The sequence below is a fragment of the Meleagris gallopavo genome, chromosome 5, assembly GCF_000146605.3.
Source record: "Meleagris gallopavo isolate NT-WF06-2002-E0010 breed Aviagen turkey brand Nicholas breeding stock chromosome 5, Turkey_5.1, whole genome shotgun sequence".
Classification (NCBI taxonomy): domain Eukaryota; kingdom Metazoa; phylum Chordata; class Aves; order Galliformes; family Phasianidae; genus Meleagris; species Meleagris gallopavo.
This window is the reverse complement of record NC_015015.2, coordinates 54089262-54108334: the sequence shown is the minus strand read 5'-3', so window position 1 is coordinate 54108334 and position 19073 is coordinate 54089262. Positions and strand designations below refer to the sequence as shown.

The 19073-nt window shown below is 48.7% G+C and overlaps 1 protein-coding gene and 1 pseudogene across 1 annotated transcript in view; both read left to right on the top strand.

Moving 5' to 3' along the window:
- Positions 1 to 294, top strand: part of LOC104911288 — a 20062-nt pseudogene extending 19768 nt beyond the window's left edge.
- The window catches only part of DAAM1 (dishevelled associated activator of morphogenesis 1), an 88667-nt gene that overhangs the window by 6355 nt on the left and 63239 nt on the right, over positions 1 to 19073 (top strand).

Here is a 19073-nt window from a genome sequence, read left to right as displayed (position 1 = left end):
AGCAGGTTGGCTCTGGCAGCGTCTTTACCGGGCGGAGGATCTGGGAGAACGGGGTCAGCGGTGCGGTGGATGAGGACGATGCCATCGCTGCCGTCCCCGTGGGACAGCCGGCTGCATCGGGTTCCACCCGTGGGAGCTGCGCTGCTCGCAGGCAGCTGTGCTGCCTCGCGTGCTCGTGTGGAAGGGGCTTTTTGCATCTCTTTTGCGTCAAGGTTAATTGAAGGCAAAGCCAAGCCGGAGTCCTCCTGGCTAAAGCCGGGCAGCGTGTGCCTACCCCAATGCTACGGGACGTAGAGGTGGGGGTGGGAGGGTGCTGGAACCCTGCTGGGCTCATCCAGGCTGGGTACTGCGGATCTCAATGCCGTGCCACCAGCCGGCTTCTTTCTGCTGCACGGATGAAGCTTTTTTCCCTCTCTAGAGGTTGATCTTGATACTGCACACAACCCAGCGGCGTTCCCTGCTGAGGCCACCTCTGTGAGCCATGACACCGCTTCATTTTACTCCCTCAGCCCAGCCATGGGCATCCTGAAGCACTTGGTGTCCCCTATTTGGAGTAGCTGAAGGTCCTGCTGGCCCCTTTGCCATTGGCCTCCTTTCCCTGCTGACATCCCCTTGGTTAATGAGTGACTCAGGTCCTTGGGGCCGGCCCAGCGTGGCCCATAGTATCCTGTGCTCAGGGAGCGAGAGCCAAAGTCCAGGATCCCTGATGGAGCAAGGTGAGACTGCAAGACAGCAGGGAACAGGGAGGCTTCCTCCTCTTCATCCTCCTCCTCTTCCTCCTCATCCTCCTCCAGCAGGGTCACTGCATGCAGCCCTGTGGTGTTTGAGGCTGGCTGCTTCACTGCCTGGCCTCCGCCCCGAGCTGGCAAACAAGATGGATGAGGTGTAAGAGTAGCACCAAATCTGCTGCCCTGGGCTGGAAGTGAAGTCGGACCAGTCCTGAGCTGAGCCAGCGCCTTATCTGACCCTTTGTTTCTGGGAGGCAGCAGGAAGGGCTCTGTAGATGGGATGGCCGCTAGGACCGGGTCATGGTTATCTACTCCTGCTTCTGTTCTTTGTTTTGGCTTCTTGCCCATCTCCTCCTGAGCTGCATCATGCACTCCTTTGTGGGCGTCATGTACCTGCTGTCCCCAGGTCCCCTCATTCCATTCCATGGTCTCCACCGGAGACACCCCTGCTTCACTGCCAGCCTCAGTGCCACTGAAATCCAGTGCAAGGGGCAGGCAGCAGCAAGCCAAGCAAATGTCAGTGCAACAACGCCTTTAGATAACCAGCAGCCACCAGCTTTCTTTTTAAAAGAGTTGTTTTGGGGGATCCCACCCGAACTAAGGCTGCCAGAGAGGTGGTGGGATGGCTGTCCTTGGAGGTGCTCAGCAACCACAGCGATGTGGCACTGAGAGACACGGTCAGTGGGCATGGTGGGGGTGGGCTTGGGGACCTCGCGGTTCTTTTCCAACCTGAATAATTCTATGATTCTAAGGGAGCATCCCTTGCACTGACCCTGCTTGCTGGGTTTATAGCAACACAAAAAGCAACATACGTACCGCATTTACAACCCAAAGGTAGCTGCTGATGCAGGCGGACACACCACGTAGGGCGGGTGGTCTTCTGTACCGATACGTGCCGAGCTGCTGCTGCACGGCTGCTTTTATCTCTGAAGTATTAATAAATGTGGCTCGCTATTTATATGGGCCTTTTTAAGAGCCTGGCGGGGCTGTCTGGAAGGCTCGTGCGGCACTGCAAGCATTCGGGGCTTTTTGTGCGTGCTTCAGCAGTAGATAAGCAAGGGCATCCAGCTGTCAGCTTCGGAGATTGCCAAAGCCTGCTCAACGGGATTTCTGCAGGCTTCTCTCACAAACGAGGATTTTGTTGGGTGCTTCAGTTTCTGACTCGATGCTGGTAATCAAATATCTCAACTTGGCTTCGGAAGGCTGCTGCAGATTGAGTGGTGAGGCCGTGCAGAGCAGGGCGAGCTTGTTGTGCTGTAATTGAGTGGGGCTCAATGTTGGTGCTTCAGCCTGCATTTTCTTTTTGTTTTAAATGCATATCTTTCTATCAGCAATTCTTTGAAAAAGGGGCAAAAAATCTTGCATTTTGCTGCTGTCCTACTAAGTGTGCATCGACCTGCCGGGACAGCTGTTCTGTTGCAAGTTGTGATAGCGGAGTGCTGTAAAATTCAAATTGTGTCGGTATTGATTTCTTTTTCCTCCCTTTGAGATAACAATATGTGTACTTTTCACCTCTGCACAAAGACAGACATCGGCGCTGTGCTGAGAAAGAGCTGATCTGAATGAAGACCTGAAAGTTAGAGAAGAAATACTGAGCGTCTGACCCTAACTTCTGCATTGGTTAAATCTATATGGCTTAGCATGTAGATTGCTTACTCTACATGCTTCCCATACTAAGGGATGGGAGAAACAACTAATGAAGGTTTGGAAGGCAGTTCCATGTGCCAGCAGTGACTTTTTTTGCATATTGCATGAGCTCTGCTCTGCACGTCAGCCCCAAATGACTTATTTCTTGCATTAAGTAGGAAGTTGGAAATAGAAAGTTTTTAGCCTGCTGTGATTTACCCTTGTGTTTTGTTGTTTTCTTTTTTCCCCTGCTGCCCTCTGTCTGAGCCGGGCTGGGAAGGAAGCTGTGCTGGTGCTGCCTTACCCCTGTCCCATTGGGAGATGAGCTGTGCTCCGTCCCTCCTGTCCCTGTGCATTGCAGCCTTTTGGAATATGTTGAAGAACCAGAAGTTCTGGGGTGGCGTGGAAAATGTCAGCTCAGTGAGTCATAAAACTTTCAAATCTTTGTGTGGCCTCTGAGGAAATTAAAAAAAAAAAAGCAAAGGAGGTGGGGATGAGGAGCAGCTTGGCACCCCATAGCTACCTAGTTGGTTGAGTGGAGACTTTGGTGATTTGAGCTGACAGGATTTGTTCTGTGAGCGGTGTGGCCTGAAAACAAGCCCCTGAAATTGCAGCAAAGCAAAATAATGCACGACATTATGAGTGCGTTCCTACTGGTGAAGCCAGGTGGGGTTGTCCTCTGTGATGCCCCATCCCACATGAATCACCCATTGCCATGCTTTGTTAATGCTTCCTCCAATGCTGGGCCCCCCAGCCTCCGCCTTTTGTTCCCAATTTGCAAAATGGAAGAGCTGTGTGCTGCTGGGAGCACCTGCACCAGAAAGTCACTTCCTATATCAGCAAAGTGGATGGGGTGGCCCAACCTGGTGGTGCTCACCGATGAGTCACTGTTGTGAGTCACTCAGTAACTCATAAATTACTGCCTTTTGACTGAGTTGCATTGACAATCAGTGCAAAACATTGTTGCTGGAGGTGGAGTGGCATGGACCTTGCCACTGTGACAGAGCTGGTGGCAAGCATTAGTTAGCCCATCGGAGCTCAGTTCTGGTGCTCATTTGTGTCTTCCTGAAGGCTGGCTTGGTTGGTTTGCTGCCATCTGGATGGTTTTTTAAGTCATTTTGGAGCTCTCAGTCTGAACCCTTCCCAACTTGGCACTGAGGACATACAGTAGAGCATCCGTAAAATGCTGAACAAGGGGTGAAAGTTGTTGGTTGGACACATCTTCATCTCCCTGAGCCTGCCCTCACCACGGCAGCACCCTGCTGAGCGCCAGGGCTGTGCGTGTCTCCTGCAGGGCTCCTTGCTGTGCCAGACAAGTGGCTTCATGTTGCTCCTCCTGCATTCCTGCAGCAAGCATTGCTCAGCTATGCACTCCCAGCTACGTGCTGCTCACCTGAATCATGTCTACATGTGTGTGCACAGCTTCATCACCCAAAAGCCCAGGCTGTGCCTCTCTGGTCTGCTCTGGTCAAGTTCAGGCATTTTTACAAGAGGGTGAATGAAATAGTGCTCAAAGGGCATGGTGGGAGAGCAGCAGGAGTGACTCGGTGCAGGAGCTGCTCCTGAGCTCTCAGGCTGACATCTTGCCATCAGATTCATCTGCAAGAGTTGGCCCAAGCCACCCATTCCCCAGGGCTTGGGATGTTCCAGACTGGGATTCCTTGTTCCTCATTGCACTGGCAAAGCCCCAGCTGGAAATTTGTCATGCAAAGCTCAAAACCCGTGTGTGCATGTACATGCATAGCGGTGACATGAAGAGAGCAGAAAGACCCAATTAACTCCTTAGACGTATGCCTGCCCTTGGGGATGTGCATGGCACAGTGGGACTTTGGGTGCTCCCAGTGCCACTTTCCTGTTCTCTTCTCACAGTGTGGATTGGGTTTGGGTACATCTGCTGTGCTGCTCACAGGTTGATGTCGGGGGGTTTTGCATGGAATATTAGCAGCTGGCTTTCCTACCAGTATGCAGAGCTGAGCTGTGTTTGACATTTTTTGGGAAGTCATTGGTAGAGGGTGGATTCCTTCACTGCATTAGAGGAGATGGGATTGCTGGCCCAGGGCAGGTCTTGTGGCCACATGGAGATCAGCAGTGCTGAGCTTTAGCGAGTGGGCTGTCAACAAGCAGGAAAAACGCCCACACACTTCTTGGAGAGGAGCAAAACTACAACCTCGCTTGGCTGCACGTCTCAGGTCTGGGGAGCTGGCACTGCTGGAGCTCCAGGGCTGTGCCCTGCACCCGTCTTTGTACTGCTTGGGCCGGGAGGCTGGGACAATGCTTGTCCTAAAAAGCTGCAGCATGAGATCAGGGGGTGCAGGAGTCAGTTTACTGTACCCCAAAGCAACACTGTGAACTGGACTCCTAATGCAGCATGGCCATGCGCTTTTTAGCTTTTTCTGGATGCCTTCTCCTTGCTTGGCCTCAGCATCTTCTAAGTGAGCCAAGCTGTGGACTCTTGCGTGCCGTCCTGGAGAGCTGTGGTAGCTGAGGTCCGGTGCAGCTGTTTCCTTCGAGGACGCCTGTAAGTGGCTGTGAAGCTGTTTGTGTAAAGCTCTTTCCCTGCTGAGAGCCCTTTGGATATTTGGTGTTTCCAGCTGCCCTGTGGGGTTGGCCTCTTGGTGCCTGGCTGCTGTGCCCCTGTGCTGCTTGAGGTTGGCTGGACTTGGGTTTTGCAGCTGGCTTTGGGGCTTCTCCCATTGCCATCCCTGCTTGAGCATGGAGGTGTTGATGGGGCCAGGCTCTCAGGGCATGATCCCGTATGATGCTTGGCAGTTCCAGTTGGGCAGCAGAAAAGCTGAACTTGCAAATCCACTCCGGTAAGTCACGCCAAGGACTGTTTGAACTGCTGTAATCCCCAGTGCCTCCTGAGCAACCCTGTTTACAAGGGGTGGTGCTTCCAACCCCTGTCCTGGGCTGTACGTCACTCGTTTGCTTAGTGAAACTCCGTGGCTGCAGGAGGTTGGCTGGGAGAGCTGATACTGCGCTCCTTCCTCACCACCCCCTTGTTGTGGACACATCCTGCAGAGCGGCTGGAGGCTCTCTGGGGACACCTCGGTTCCATTTTCAGACTACAGCTCCTTTTATCTCCCGTGGAGACCGCTGTCTGGCACATCGCACGTGAAATCGCCGCTGGCTCCGGAGCCCTGGGAAGTCTCTACCCATCACACAGAGCAAAAAAGATGTCAAGGAAAATTTTTGGAGCGTGCTAAATGTCCTTATTCCTACAGACAGTTTACTTTGGGTTCTGGATTTGGAAGGGAGTCTTTACACTCGTGGTTTTCTCACGTTTACTTTTGTACTGAGTGCTGCTCTTCTGCTCACTGAGGTCAATGTTCTGACATTTCTAATCATGGTGTTAGTTCAGGCTGCAGCGATGTGCCATGGGCTGCACTGTGGATTGTACAGGCAAGACACTGTGGGGTCCATGAAATACAGTTTGCCTGTTTTTGAAGCTATCCTACAGCCTGACAGGTCTCAGCATGAGAAGAAGAGGACAGAGGGCCTTAACCTGTGTAACTTGGTTGCCTCTTGTTCTGTTTCGTTTCACTGTGACCTTGGTGAGAGATAAAGCATCTGTGGGGTCTGCAATCCCTATGCCATGGGGTGTGGAGCAATTGGGGTGCTGGGGACCCTGTGGCGATGGGCTGTCGTGAGCAGGGAAATGGATCTATGAAAAAATGGGTGCTCATTTTTTCCAAGGGGAGAAAAAGCCTGCAAACACCTTTCTGGTGGGTGCCAGGCCCCCACAACTGCGGTGTTGTGACCTCCCATCTGCCTCGGGTACAGCTCTGCCCACCCAGCAAAACTGGCCAGGATCCCAAAAAACAAACAGGCCTCCTATGCTGGGCTGCTGCACAAGGGAAGGTTTTCGGCACAGATCCTTTCAGCGCTTTGCTACCTGCACTGCTGCCAATGCTGCTCAGCTCGCCCCAAGCCTACTGAAAGCCCATGGGATCAACTCTTCCCCTTCCTCCTCCCACTTCCTTTCCCCCCCTTCTCTTGGTTTTCAACACTAGATACTTGAATAAGTCATCGAGGATGTGATCACACAGGAAACCTGCTTTTTTAATTTTTTTTTTTAATTTTTATTTATTTATTTATTTATTTTTTTTGCAGCAGGGTTAGGAAGTGAATTCAGCTCTCCAGGGTTTCAGTCCTGTGCTTTTTAATCACAAGGTTCTTCATTCTTTCGACTCCGTTGCTCTTGAAATGACGTGTCCTCAGCTGCTTTTCCCTTTGCTACTGCAGACCTGCAGAAACAATAGCGCCTGGAAATGCTCTTCAAGAAACTGAAATGGATGGTGCTGGTGTGTGCAGCAAGAGGGAGAACGCGCATTTGATCTGCGTTACGTCTTTATTTGTTGTCTTGTTTACTACTTGGTTATTCCTTTGCTTCAGTGGAGAGCAAAGCCCTTGTTCCTGCGGAATTCATAGCTTCTAATTTGCTCCTTGTTAGAAGTAGTGCCCCAAATCCCGCATTCCTTTGTGCATCTTGTCTTTTCCCCCCCCCTTTTCTTTGTCAGTGGGGGCTTATGGAGTATAATGCACAGATTAGCAACTGTATTTGTGGAGTAACCCATCTTTGTGCAGGTCTGGCTAGAAACCAATTAAGCTTGTCTTGATCTCTAAATGAGATTTTTGTTGAACATCTTACCCAACCGCCTTTTACATCCATTAATAGCGGGTGGGATTAAAATAGCTGAACGTGTAGAGATCGCGTGTTGGATAAACAGAAAGCGTTGGTTGCAGGGAAGTTCCCGGGGATGTGTGCAAACCGGCGCCTCTTTGTTCCGTGCTTTTGTAGCTCTGCTTGTCGAAACCTGGCGTGAAGTACGTCTGGCTGCGGGCGTGCAGAGCCTGTTGGTAGGGGATGCAGTGCAGGGGCAGATGTGTGGTGAATAAATAGGAAGCTTTCCATGAGTGTCCCCATCGCTCTGGGTGACAATGAGATTCTGCTGCCTTCAGGTCCCTGCAGGTGCTTTGGTGCTCCCAGGTCCCAGGGTTGTTTTTTTTTAGCTGGGAAGAATCACCTTGGCTTTCCAGTTATGAGTGGCAGCTGACATGTCCCTGCAGCTTCCGTTGGGTTTACCTAAGCTGCTGCAGTGAAAACCCAGCCGGGAATGGCACTTTAGTGCACTGTTTTTGAAGAAAACCGGCTAAATAAAGATGCCTTTAATAAGCCGTGCCTTCAGGGAACCCTTGTATCTCATCCCAGGCTGTTTCTGTGTTAAGATAAGATTGTGGAGCAGCTGCATTTGTACTCTGCTTGGATGAAGGGCTGTGGGCTGTTTTCAGGGTGCAGACATTCATTCTTTCTTTGTTTATTTGTAAAGCAGCTGCAGAGAAGCAGTGTGAAACCCAGTATGTTCTCTGGTGACCACCGGGTTTCTCTGATGTGCTCAAACAGTAAGAAGCACTGCCCAGAGGGAAGGAGGGAACTAAAACTTTGTGTTAACTGTGCTCCCTTTAATTTTTCCCTATCACAAGCCTCCTGATTGCCACCCAACCACATCACCAGCCCGGCATACCGAAGCCCCTGGCACCATATCGAAGAGGACAATTGTCTCAATGAGGTGACAGCCATCCTCTTTGGCGTGGCACTCTCAGTGTGACCGAACCCAAAAACCTCATGAAAAAAACAACAACATAAAGTATAAGATGTATGGTGGTTTTGTTTCTTACGTGTTCTCTGATAGGGCATGAGGTAGGACCTTGCAGGTGCTGCATGGTGATGTGATGTGATGTGACAGGTGATGTGGTTTCCTGGGAGGAAGATGTAAAAATAAGCCTGTCTTCAGCCTTGTTTGTGTGTTATCCTGCTGTCCTGGCCTCCTGCTCTTTCTTCCTCAAAGCTGAAGAGCTATGGAGTTCAGTGTCCCTCATCCCAGCATCCAGAAGGGTGACACAAACCCTTGTGAGGCTGTGCCATGCCTGAGGTGTGGAGAACCCATTGGGCCAACTTCACCATCTCCTCCTGTGTTTCCTCTTCCAAAGCTTTGCAGGAGCTGTTCTCTCCCTCCTCCTAGGGCCAGAATTGCAGAGCTATAAAGGAACATTTGTGTAGGGTATGGATGTGAGCTAGTGGTGTAACCAGGCTGAGTGCTAAGCTGCTGCTGACCCAAACTTTGTCTTCCATTTCAGTTAAATATACCCTTGAAAGCATGGTAACTGAGGCTAGCTTCAATTTTGGTTATGCAAAACAGGCAAATGCAGCTCCAAACCTACCCAGGAGGAAGGCCTCATGCCCATCCAAGGGTCAGGGCACCCCATGGTCAAGTCCTGGATTATTATCTCTTCTTAGCCCATGTCTGGCCTGTGCTGGTGATCAAAATGTGGAATGGTCACTGCAAGGCCACCTCTAGCTTTGAGTGAGGTGGGTTTTAGAAGGATTAATCTTGTAGCACAGCCATAAGCTGTTGCAGTCTTCAGAATAGCCAAGCAAACCACTCATCAGGAGAGCTGTAATGAAACAGTAGCTTCAGGATCCCTGATCAGACAATCACAGAATTGTTTGAGTTGGAAGGGGCTTTAATGGCCACCTGGACCAATTCCCCTGCAGTAAACAGGGACACCCACAGCTCCATCAGGTGCTCAGAGCCCCATCCAGCCTGACCTTGGGTGTCTGCAGGGATGGGGAACCCACCAGCCCTCTGGGCAACCTGTGCCAGAGCTGCACTACTTTTATTTAAAAACAAAACAAAGCATCTTCCATGTATCCAGTCTAAATCTTCCCTCTTTAAATGGTGGAGGCACCTTGTGAGATGGAGGCCAATGAGAGTGCTGTGTGTGATTTGTGCCCGTATTTGCTGTGTGTTGGTGCTTCTCTTTGCAATGCAGTTTGCCATTTGTTATCTGCAGCCTGTGACCATGCTTATCCTTGGGCAGCCAGAGCCAGCCCTTATCTGCATAAATGCTGGCCTTTGAGCAACATGGGCTGATATAAGGAATATAAACATATATAAATAGAAGAAATATATGTATGTAATGGTACTTACATGAACCAGCTGGTGACCTGAATGGAGGAGAGGGTGTTATCCTTGACTTGGCTCACATACAGGTAGGGGAGGTAGATTTTAGATATAAGCAAGGAGATGGGCTTTCCTCTTGAAAGGCAGTTCTTGAGTTCTTTGGTTGTGCATGTTTGTTAGTTAGGAGAACCATAGGACAGCTTTCTGAGTGCAGCATGGTTTGTGCCTTGCAGGTGCCTCAAGAGTAGAGCAGCTCGTGGCCAAGATGCCATGAGATGAGGGGTTGCCCCACAGCCTTGTCATCTCATGCTGGCTGGCATGTGGGCAGGATGGTGTGGACATCCCAGCACTGGTCTCCTGTGCATGCAGGATGCTTCACTGCAGAATTCACTGCTCTGTGTTAAATGCGCACAGATAATTGCAGTTTTAATATCCCCAGAAAGGAAATTTGTTAGAGGGAGAGGTTTTCCTGTGACGCTTGTGGAGGTATGATCCTGCAGGGTGACATCCATCATTCCTTCCCCTTTTTGCTGCTTGTTTCAACAATAGATCTCAAATGGATGCTGATTTACAAACTGGCAGATGATCTGAAAATAGGGAGCTTGGTAAATGGTTCCAGAAGGTGATTTGAAGCCATGGGCAGCAATTTGAGTCTTAATAAACTGTGCTCGCTCCTACAAAAGGCGGCTTCATCTTGCTGTGTCTGCCTCATCCTCATGTCGATGTCCTGGGTCCAGCCTGGCTGCTCATTGAGTCCTGATAGCAACATCTTGTTTTAAAGCATGTTTTCCCCTGCAGGAGTGGACTGAAATTGGGACTGAAGCTCTTGCAGTGCCTGTTAGATAGCCCTCATTTTGTTTTGTCCTGTTGATCTGAATGAAATAATTCATAAGGATGTTTTCCACGAATCAATAAATCCATCCTTGCTTCTGTGCCTGGGAGGTTTGCTTTGCTCTTGATACTGAGCATCTCCATCCCAAACAGCCTTGCAAAGCCCTGCTCTCCGGGGTGAAATAGCTGTTCTAGGTATGCGTGTGGAGCTTGAGGAATTTGTCCCCATGCCAAGCAATTCCTGATGTTACAAGTCTCGGGGAAACTGATGCCAAAAATAAAGGGGGGAGGGAGCGGTTGCTTTTTGAAGGGAACTGGGAGCAGGAATCTCAGTTACAGGTAGATCTGACTTTCGGATCTCAACTTGGCATTTCCTGTTGGGAGGAATTGGAAAATTGCTGTTGCACCACACCACATCCCCTTCCGAAAACCGCTCCTGCAAATTGAGGAGTGTGCGTCTTTTGAAAGCGATATGTGCATGTTTGCATAAGGAGCCTGCCGTGTGGGACCTGCCTGGAAAAAGAGGGTTTGAAAACACAGCTTTGCTACGTGTGAAGAAGTCAAAGATAACACCGCCATCTCCAAACCTGAGCTTGTCTGGTGTTATCTGAGCACTGTGATCCAGCAGGGATGGAGCAGCGGCTAGAATTGTGGAATCACTAAGGTTGGAAAAGATCTCCGTGATCCCCAAGGAGGTGTCTTCTGCCCTATCCTTGTGGTTGTTAGAGCTCCTTGGCACTGGTGTTTGGGATCTAGAGATGTTCCCAGAGCCAAAACTCACCGTGGTGAACGGGTGTGCACATGGGCTCTGGCTCTGATTTCCCTCGTTGCTGCAGAGAGCAGCTGAGCGACACACGATGTTTCAGCAGGACGTCCCCTCTTTTGTTCTTCCATATTAGAAAAGCCTGTGCGTGTGTTTATATTTAAAATAGATGTGTGCTTCGCATCACTGTTTGTGAGCTGTGCCACTTGGGACCACTGTGGCCCAGCGGTGCTGGGTAGGGGCGAAGCATTACCATGCCCCCTGCAAACCAGAGCGGCCCTATGAAATTGTCATTGCAAATAAATGCCACAGTGGTTTCTCTTCCTCTTCCTCCCCCTGTCCCCATGTTCTTCCCCTAGCACCGTGTCCCTCCCCACCCACCAACCCAAGGCTGGGGGGGATCTGATTGGGATTTATGTTAAAAGGCTCATTTTATGTGCGTAATTAAAACGTGCTATTGCTGGGTAGAAATGGGATTTGATGCTTACTGCTGTGACTCTTTCTCATGCGTTAGGGTGAACTGATTGATTACTGAGGTTTGAGATTAAATATTCCCCTGAGGTCTGCTGGTATTTAATGCGGTAGGAGGAGGGCAGAGAGGAAGGGGGGAGGAAAGCGATGTTTTTCCACCAAGGCGAGGAGAGCAGAGCAACATCTGCTGTGAGCATCCCCTTGCCTTGTTCTGGGTGCGGTATCTGCTGTAGCAGAGGCTCCCAGCACCTGGGACCAGGATAAATCAGGCCCGTGGTGGCAGAGGAGCTGCTGGTGGGATGTGCTGCTTCTTCTCCCTGTTGTACTGAGCATCCCATCGCACCTCATCACAGCACATCCCATCCAGGCGGCTCGGCAGCAAGACGGAGCTCCCATCCCCTCCCTTTTCCCCAGCAACATGCCTCAGTTATTACCCTTTTAAGTTCTTTTAATTCAGGAAAGCTCTATTTTCAGTTTCAGTAGCCTTTAGGAAATAAAAAGCCCGATGTACCACTCCAAAGCAAGTAGTGGAATTGTCATTGTGCAAGCACACTTTGGGGCAACCCGTGTTTACCTGCTTTGCTTTCATTGATGTCTAATTTTAGCTGATGGTGATGGATCCCTCCAGGGTATAGAGGTTTCCTATCGGCGTGGACTTCAAGAAACACGCATACAAACAAAAAACACTTGCGTTTATTCTGGTGAATTCTTTTGGAAAGGGTGTGACTTATTTTTGTGAGCAGCCTGGGCACACACTGGCTTTGTTCTGCTGCAGTCTGGCTGGGTCGGTTATTTCAGGTCTTCCAAGATTTAATCAGAATAATTAGTTACTGTCTGTTTATACCTTCTGTTTTTGTTGCAGGGTTTCCAAAGGGCGTATTTATCTTTCTGAGCACTGCCTAAGTGTCGCTTAATCATTAAGCATCTGATTTCCTCCAAGTTATCTGTCATGCTGCTTGTGTAAGTAAATCATAAAAAATATTGGGGGTGGATGCTGCGCCGGGGGGGCGAGTGAGATGGAAGGATTTTCCTTGGTTATCACCAGTTTAAGTGAGTGCTGTGTTTGCTTCCCAGCCCCTTGTGCAATGATCAGAGCACTGCCTGTTTTGATTGGCGCTTAACGAACCAGCCAGCTTAATGAGCTTGCTTTCAGCCAAGCCTTCATGTATACCCCGGTTAACTGGCAGGATCTGTTACTCGGTGTCGTTTTGGAGAAATAAAGGGCTTTTGCTTTCCCTTGTACAGTTCCACCTTTGACTCCTTAATTCAGTGGTATTCCTTATAAAAAACAGAGTTCTACTTGGACAGAAATTACTGCTCTAAGTTTGCCAGGACTCATAGTAAAGTTGGTTTTTCTTTGCATGTTGGGTTTTGGAAGGGAGGACAGTGTATCAATTTCCCCCCTCCATAATGCAAGAGGGGCATGGAAAAACACTACCAAACAGGAAAAGGGCAAGAAAACCTGGCCACGAGACAGGTATGATGCTGGAGCCTCGCCTCATTCATGCAGGGAGCCTAAATCAATAACGTGACTTTTTTCCTTTAATGTTTATCACTATGGTCCCAAGAGCAGCTTGTGCAGAGGGGCCAGAGTGATGTGGGGCAGACAGGGCTGGCAGCAGCCCAGAGGACAACGGATTGGGGTCAGTAATTTGCCTTTTACTCTTAGTTTTACTTTCTTGGGAGATTGTGCCAGCGGTCAGGGGCTGCAGTGCTGGCTCATCGGCCGCGTAATTTATCGCATCAGATAGCCCGTGTGCGAACCTTTGGGGTGTGGGCACGCTGCTGCTGGTGATGGATGTGCTCCTGCAGCCTTCTAAAGCCAGGAGCCGCCATTACGGTCAGCTCCTCCGTTTGCCCGTGTGATGCACACCATAAATTTTCTCTGGCTGGCTTCTGTCCTGAGGTCAGTAACTGCGCTTTAATTAGCTCTTGTCAAGCATTATGGATGTGCGGCATGGCTGTGCTCACTGCCTTCCCATGAAAGGAAGGGGCTGATGCAAGTGTGAATTGGGGCCATCAGCATCTACCCAGCTTCAGGAGATCAAGCAAAACTTGCACATGGGGGGTCAGAGCTCGAAATCTATCTCCTTTCCATGCTAATCCTTTGAATATAAGGAAGAAAATTGTCACAGTTAGTAGTGGTGAGACGCTGGCACTGCTACCCAGAGAAGCTGTGAGTGCGCCATCCCTGTCAGTGCTCATGGCCAGGTTGGATGGGTTTAAGGGACTTTAAGGTCCCTTCCCACCTAAACCATTCTGTGATTTCAGATGACACCTCCCAAAGCACCTGTGATGTTCATTGTGTAGTGCTGCTGTTGGCTCCCCAGAAGTCAGTGAGGATGAAGAGTCTTTAAGCACCATACTCTCCATGCCTGCCTGTGGCTAACCCAGGTCTGCTCTGATGACATTTGGAAAGAGGCCAGGCTGATACTGGGATCAAAAAGAGGCAACTTATCTTGTGTAACTGCTGTAGAAGCTGCTTAGCCGAGTGAAACATTCACTGGGGAGAATGGAAGATGTGATGGAGGTTGCTGAAGGCAAACATTGATTGCAGGATGAGGATGCAGAGGATGTTTGTCTTCCAAAATCCTCCATTCAGTCGAGGATGGAGAATATCCCCATGCCTTATGGCCGTCACTGGGAGAACAGACCATATCCTCCCATGTAGCCTCCCCATGTGCAGGCTGACCGCCAGCCACTCCCAGATGTGGGGGGAAGGACTGGGACATGCACACCCCGTTTTCCTCATAAAACTCCAAACGAGAGGCTTGGCCTGGTTTAGATTTTAAAAATAACTTGCACATTTGGAAGCTAGTTTCAGAAGGGCTCTGAATGGGATAACGGCTTTGATCGTGGCAGTCTGAGATCAAGGGGGGGCTTTTAAGGTTTGCTGCATCAGATGGAAAATATATTGTGGTGTTTAGACTTTATCATCCTCGACCAAGGCTTTTTTTCTATTCTACAGAAGATCTAATCCAAAGCCCAAGTACAGTTGATAGGGTCCCTTCGGAAAGCAGCCTGCTTTGGGGTTTGATTGCGTCCAGAAGTGAGCTGAAAGAAGCGCGTTCACTGACATCTTCAGTATCCATGTGGCAGTCAAGCTCCATCATGCTGGAAGATGCCCTACTGAGGAAGCTGTGACAATTTTCCTTTGAAATGCCATGTTTTCATTGTAGAATCATGGAATGGCTTGGGTTGGAAAGATCCTTGGGTTGAAGATCATGTAGTTCCAGCTTCCCTGTTGAGGGCAGGATTGCCAGCCACTAAATCGGGCACTAGATCAGGTTTCCTGGGGCCCCATCCAACTCAGGCTTGTGTTCTCTACCCAAGAGTTTTGGGTGTTCTTTGGCAAACGTGTTGCCAGAAAGGCACTGCCAGCCATCCCAGCGCATGGCCCCGAAGCACTGCAGCACTATGCTGAAATACATCCTGAGCTGCAAACGTTGCCCCAGGCTCTCATGGTGTTGCAGCTTAGCTGTGAAAAGCTTCGACTGGGAATTTTGGAAAACATTTGGAAATGTTTTGGAAAACATTTGAATTGAGGATGTCGTGGCTCCATGTCTGGTTGTTTTCCCTTGCTTTTTCTTTGTGAGAGTGAGAAAACTGCTGTTGTGTTTCTGTTTTTTGTTGCCATCAATTACTTTTTTAGACATATTTATTTCCAAGCATGAATCAGAGCGAATGCCAGCCTGTAAACAGTTTGTAGCATAACACTGTAGTGGAATCAGGACAGAAGGGACTGTGAGGTGTTGCTTTGTCCCCAAGGCAGGGACAGGTATATCTACTCACTGAACTGGAAGGCGATCACATTTGTTGAGAGTTGTTTTCTCATAAATAATGTAAGGAGCAAGGGCAGAAATCTATCAAATAATGCTGTCAGGCTGTGTGATAGAGCCCTTCTCAGCTTATTCAAATCATTTGCTGAATAAGTGTGAAAATGAATGCTGGGTTTGTTCCCAGAGCCACTCAGAATGATATTCCAGAGTAATATTTTTGGCCTTAGCACTTGCCAGAATGCTTTGACTTCCACAGATGAAGGTGCTTTTACCTACAGCCTGTATCTGATGTGGAGTTGTCCCCGTGTCACCCAATGCCTGAACCGACTGGACCCCAGAAGCCCTGCTGGGATGCAGTATGGTTTTGCCTTGTTTCTTGTGAAGTAGATTTGTATTTTCAGAATTAAAGCTCTTCTCCAGATGGTAAAAAGAATCAAATCCCCCAAACGCATCTGACAACACAGTTAGTTTGTGTGTGCTGGGCTTGCATCCTCAGCTAGCTGCAATGCTAAACTCCTAGACGTAAATGGCAACCTCTCTCCTCAACGTCTGCAGGCTTTAGATAAAGCTGCAAGATGCTGGGCAGTGGTGGTAGAGGAGGAGTAGCAGGAGAAGTCTTGTCTGCTTTAAGATTGAGAGCTGAGTGATGGCTTTCAATTAATTTCTTGTGCATCTTTCTCTGTCCTAACTTTGTGTCTCAAGTGTGGATTTAGAAGGCGGTACAGAAGAGCCATAGCTTAATCCCTCGCCTTTCAAAGGTGCTGCAAAGCTCCAGTGGGTCTATTTTTTGTTTGGAATTGCTTCCAATTTCACTGGTGAGAGGTTCTGAAAGCGGTTCACCTGTCCCCAGCTGGAGGCTGGCTTGCTCTCCAATTGGCATTGCATTAATATTAGCATTCACACAGCCCAGATGGAGACTGGTTTTCCTTCGTCTCCTACTTTCTCCAAGTGGTTTATAATAGGTAAAAGTGAAAAGTGTCCATCTATGGCTGTGTGGCAGGTCTGGAGAGCTCCCCCAGCCCATCTGTACATTTGATGTCAAGATGGCAGGCAGCATTATTGTTTGGCCAAATGTATGCAGAGATATCACGGCTTAGATTTGTTACAGATGGGTTTCTGGATATAGTGGAAGGCATTCTGCCAGCCTGTTTTATATCTGTATAAAAGTGATTGGCATCCCTATAAATAAAGCTGCTGTGGGGTTATAAATCTAAATATACTTATTCATTAAATTATTTTTACATCTCAAATAGGTTGCCATTCTGTTTCTCTGTGAGCAATGTGTGCAATGTAACATGTATGTTATCATGTTACATATCACAGCGTCACAATAAATGATCAAAAATGCAGCACTGGATGCTTTGAGTAATTTTTTTTTCCCTTGCAAATGTATGTGTATGTGGACTGTCTGTGGTTTTCTGTGCTGTAGGGGGATGAAGGATCCTCTCTGAGGCAGTCATCTTGAGGAAGGAACTGGACTCAGAAGTGATAATGACTATCAATATGGAAATGTCAGCTTTTTCTTTTTAGGCTCACAGATGAGTATGACTTTGTTGGGATGCTCAGATCCTAAGGACAAGCAGGTGTATTTCTCTGATTTGTTTGGGAAGGAATCCCTACCAGTACCTCCATCCATGACCTTGGATGGGGAGTCTTGCTAAGACTTTCTTCCCTCTGTGCCCTGTATTAGGGGATCTTTCCACCACATCTGACCTTCCTTGCTGTCACCTCAGCTGCCGGAGCATGGAAGAAAAGTCCCCCAGATTTGCTCTAGGTGCTGTCGTGAGCTGGAGGAGGTGATGAGGTGCAGGTCAGAGGAACAGCCCTGCCAGGCCTCACCATCCAGCTTGGTCTCTGTAAAGGCTTGTAAAAACACTCTAAGCTGCAGCCTTCAATTCCTTTGGGCTTATTTTTCTTCTCTTTCCAGAGCATTAGAATGTTTGATCAGTGAGTTATGAAGCATGGAGCACGTGTCCGAGAGGCAGAATATCAGCTGCTTTGCTTTTCACAGTAATAATGTGCATATTTTAAAGTTAACCTATGGTTTTTAGCAGTTTCCTAATGAAAGGAAGCCTTGATGTTGCTCTGTACATCTGCGCCTCCTCCTCCTCCACTGACAATTCATTAACTCCATTGGCTGATTTTGTCCTCTCTTCCAGATTGATTTTCGTCTCCAATATGGGGAGCTGCTACAAGTTTTGTCAAAACAGGCATCGTGTTAGAAGGGTGTTGTGGAGGTTTCTATTAAGGGAAGGATGCAATGAAAACTCAGTCTGTACTAGGCGCCAGGGAACAAGCACAAATGTTATGAACGTCCAAGCCATAAAGAGTGCTTTAGTTGGGTTTAATGCATTACGGTACACTGGAGAGCCCACGCTGCAGGACTCTACACAGACACATAGGTGTTGCAGGGGGAAAATGCTTGCCCATGTGTATTCTCTGCTGCCTAATAAATCTGAGTTCATCTTGCAGCCTTAATATAAACATAGTTTATATGGCATAGGTTCACCGGCACAAACCTCCTCTTTGTTAGTTCTGGTGTTCATGGTACTGCTTCCCCCACCAGGTGTGATTTCTTTAATGTAGCAAGGTCATTGCAGTCTTGTATGTGACTTCAGAGGCTGGTAACAATATTTGCATTTCTTGAGTCTTTGCTGGAGCTAGTTGCAGGTCAGTGTGCCATTTGTCATGACAGGTTGAGCAGCTGTTGTTTCATGATGGCTGAGTCATGGCTACGTGATGGGGAAGAGAGTTGGGGTATTGGTTGTATCCTGGAGGCACTGAAGATGGCATGTGGCTCAGACAGACCAACTGTATTCAACGGACTTGGAAGTGAAATGAATCATGATGCCTGGTGCAGGTAGGGACAGAGAGGTTGTTCATCACGGCGTGTTGTTGCCAGCAAACAGACAGGAGATGACCTCTGGGAATGACATCCATGTGGTCCCTGCATCCTCCTGCAAACCCCAATGCAGCAAAGCACCCCCACCCTCCCCAGACCAGCATATGTCTCCAGAATGGAGCATGTTACCTAGGCTCTGGTGGCTCTAGTGGCTCTGGCATGGATCCCCAGAGAATCTGTAAAGTGCTTTGCTACCCCGGAACTAGCCAAGCTTGGTGCTCCTGGGTGCAGTCTGCTAGCAGATAAGTCGTACATGGATATGTGAGACCTTTGCATTGCCTTATGTCTCACAGGGGAAATGGAGAAACCCCCAAGACCAGCCGGGGGGATACAGTGGAATGTGAACAGGAATCATTGCTCATTGTGCGTTGGTGAGCTGCCAAATGTTTGTGTATCTGCTTGGTTTTTACTGGTAGATGTCAATATATTTTTATGTTTTATTCTGTTTACATTTTAAATATGGTGCCTTATTTACCCTAATAAGAACAAAGACGAAGGACTGAGAGCCCAAACTAAAACTCGCTGTTGTGTGTTACCCAATTAGACGCCATGGTAATAAGTATTTGAATCTAAAGCTAGATTAGACAGGGAGCAGTCTCAGGCTGGATTTGCATAGCATGCATTCCTCACCCATGTGACATGTTGATAGCACTACTGAAATCTAATTTATAAGGTGTTGGTGTGCTTCAGGTGCTTCTGGTGATGAGGGGTTGCTCCTTCCCCCCCATGAGGCACTCAGCTCCACATAGTTGCCTGTGGTTGTCTGGAAGGTGCTTTTCCTCCTCTCCCCACTCTTGCAGCTGCAGTGTTGCAGTTGATGGGGACAGGTAGCTCTTGCTAGTTCAAAAAATCTGCGCTAATGGGATTTGGAAAGATTTTGTCATTAGAGGCAATTATTTCAGAGTGTGCTGTGTTCCTGTTGTGATCTCTGGTTGTGGTGAATTGGGAGCTTTCAGGTACCCAAACCTAGTGTGCAGCTTCTGCAAGCTCCTGTGGTGACATTACAGC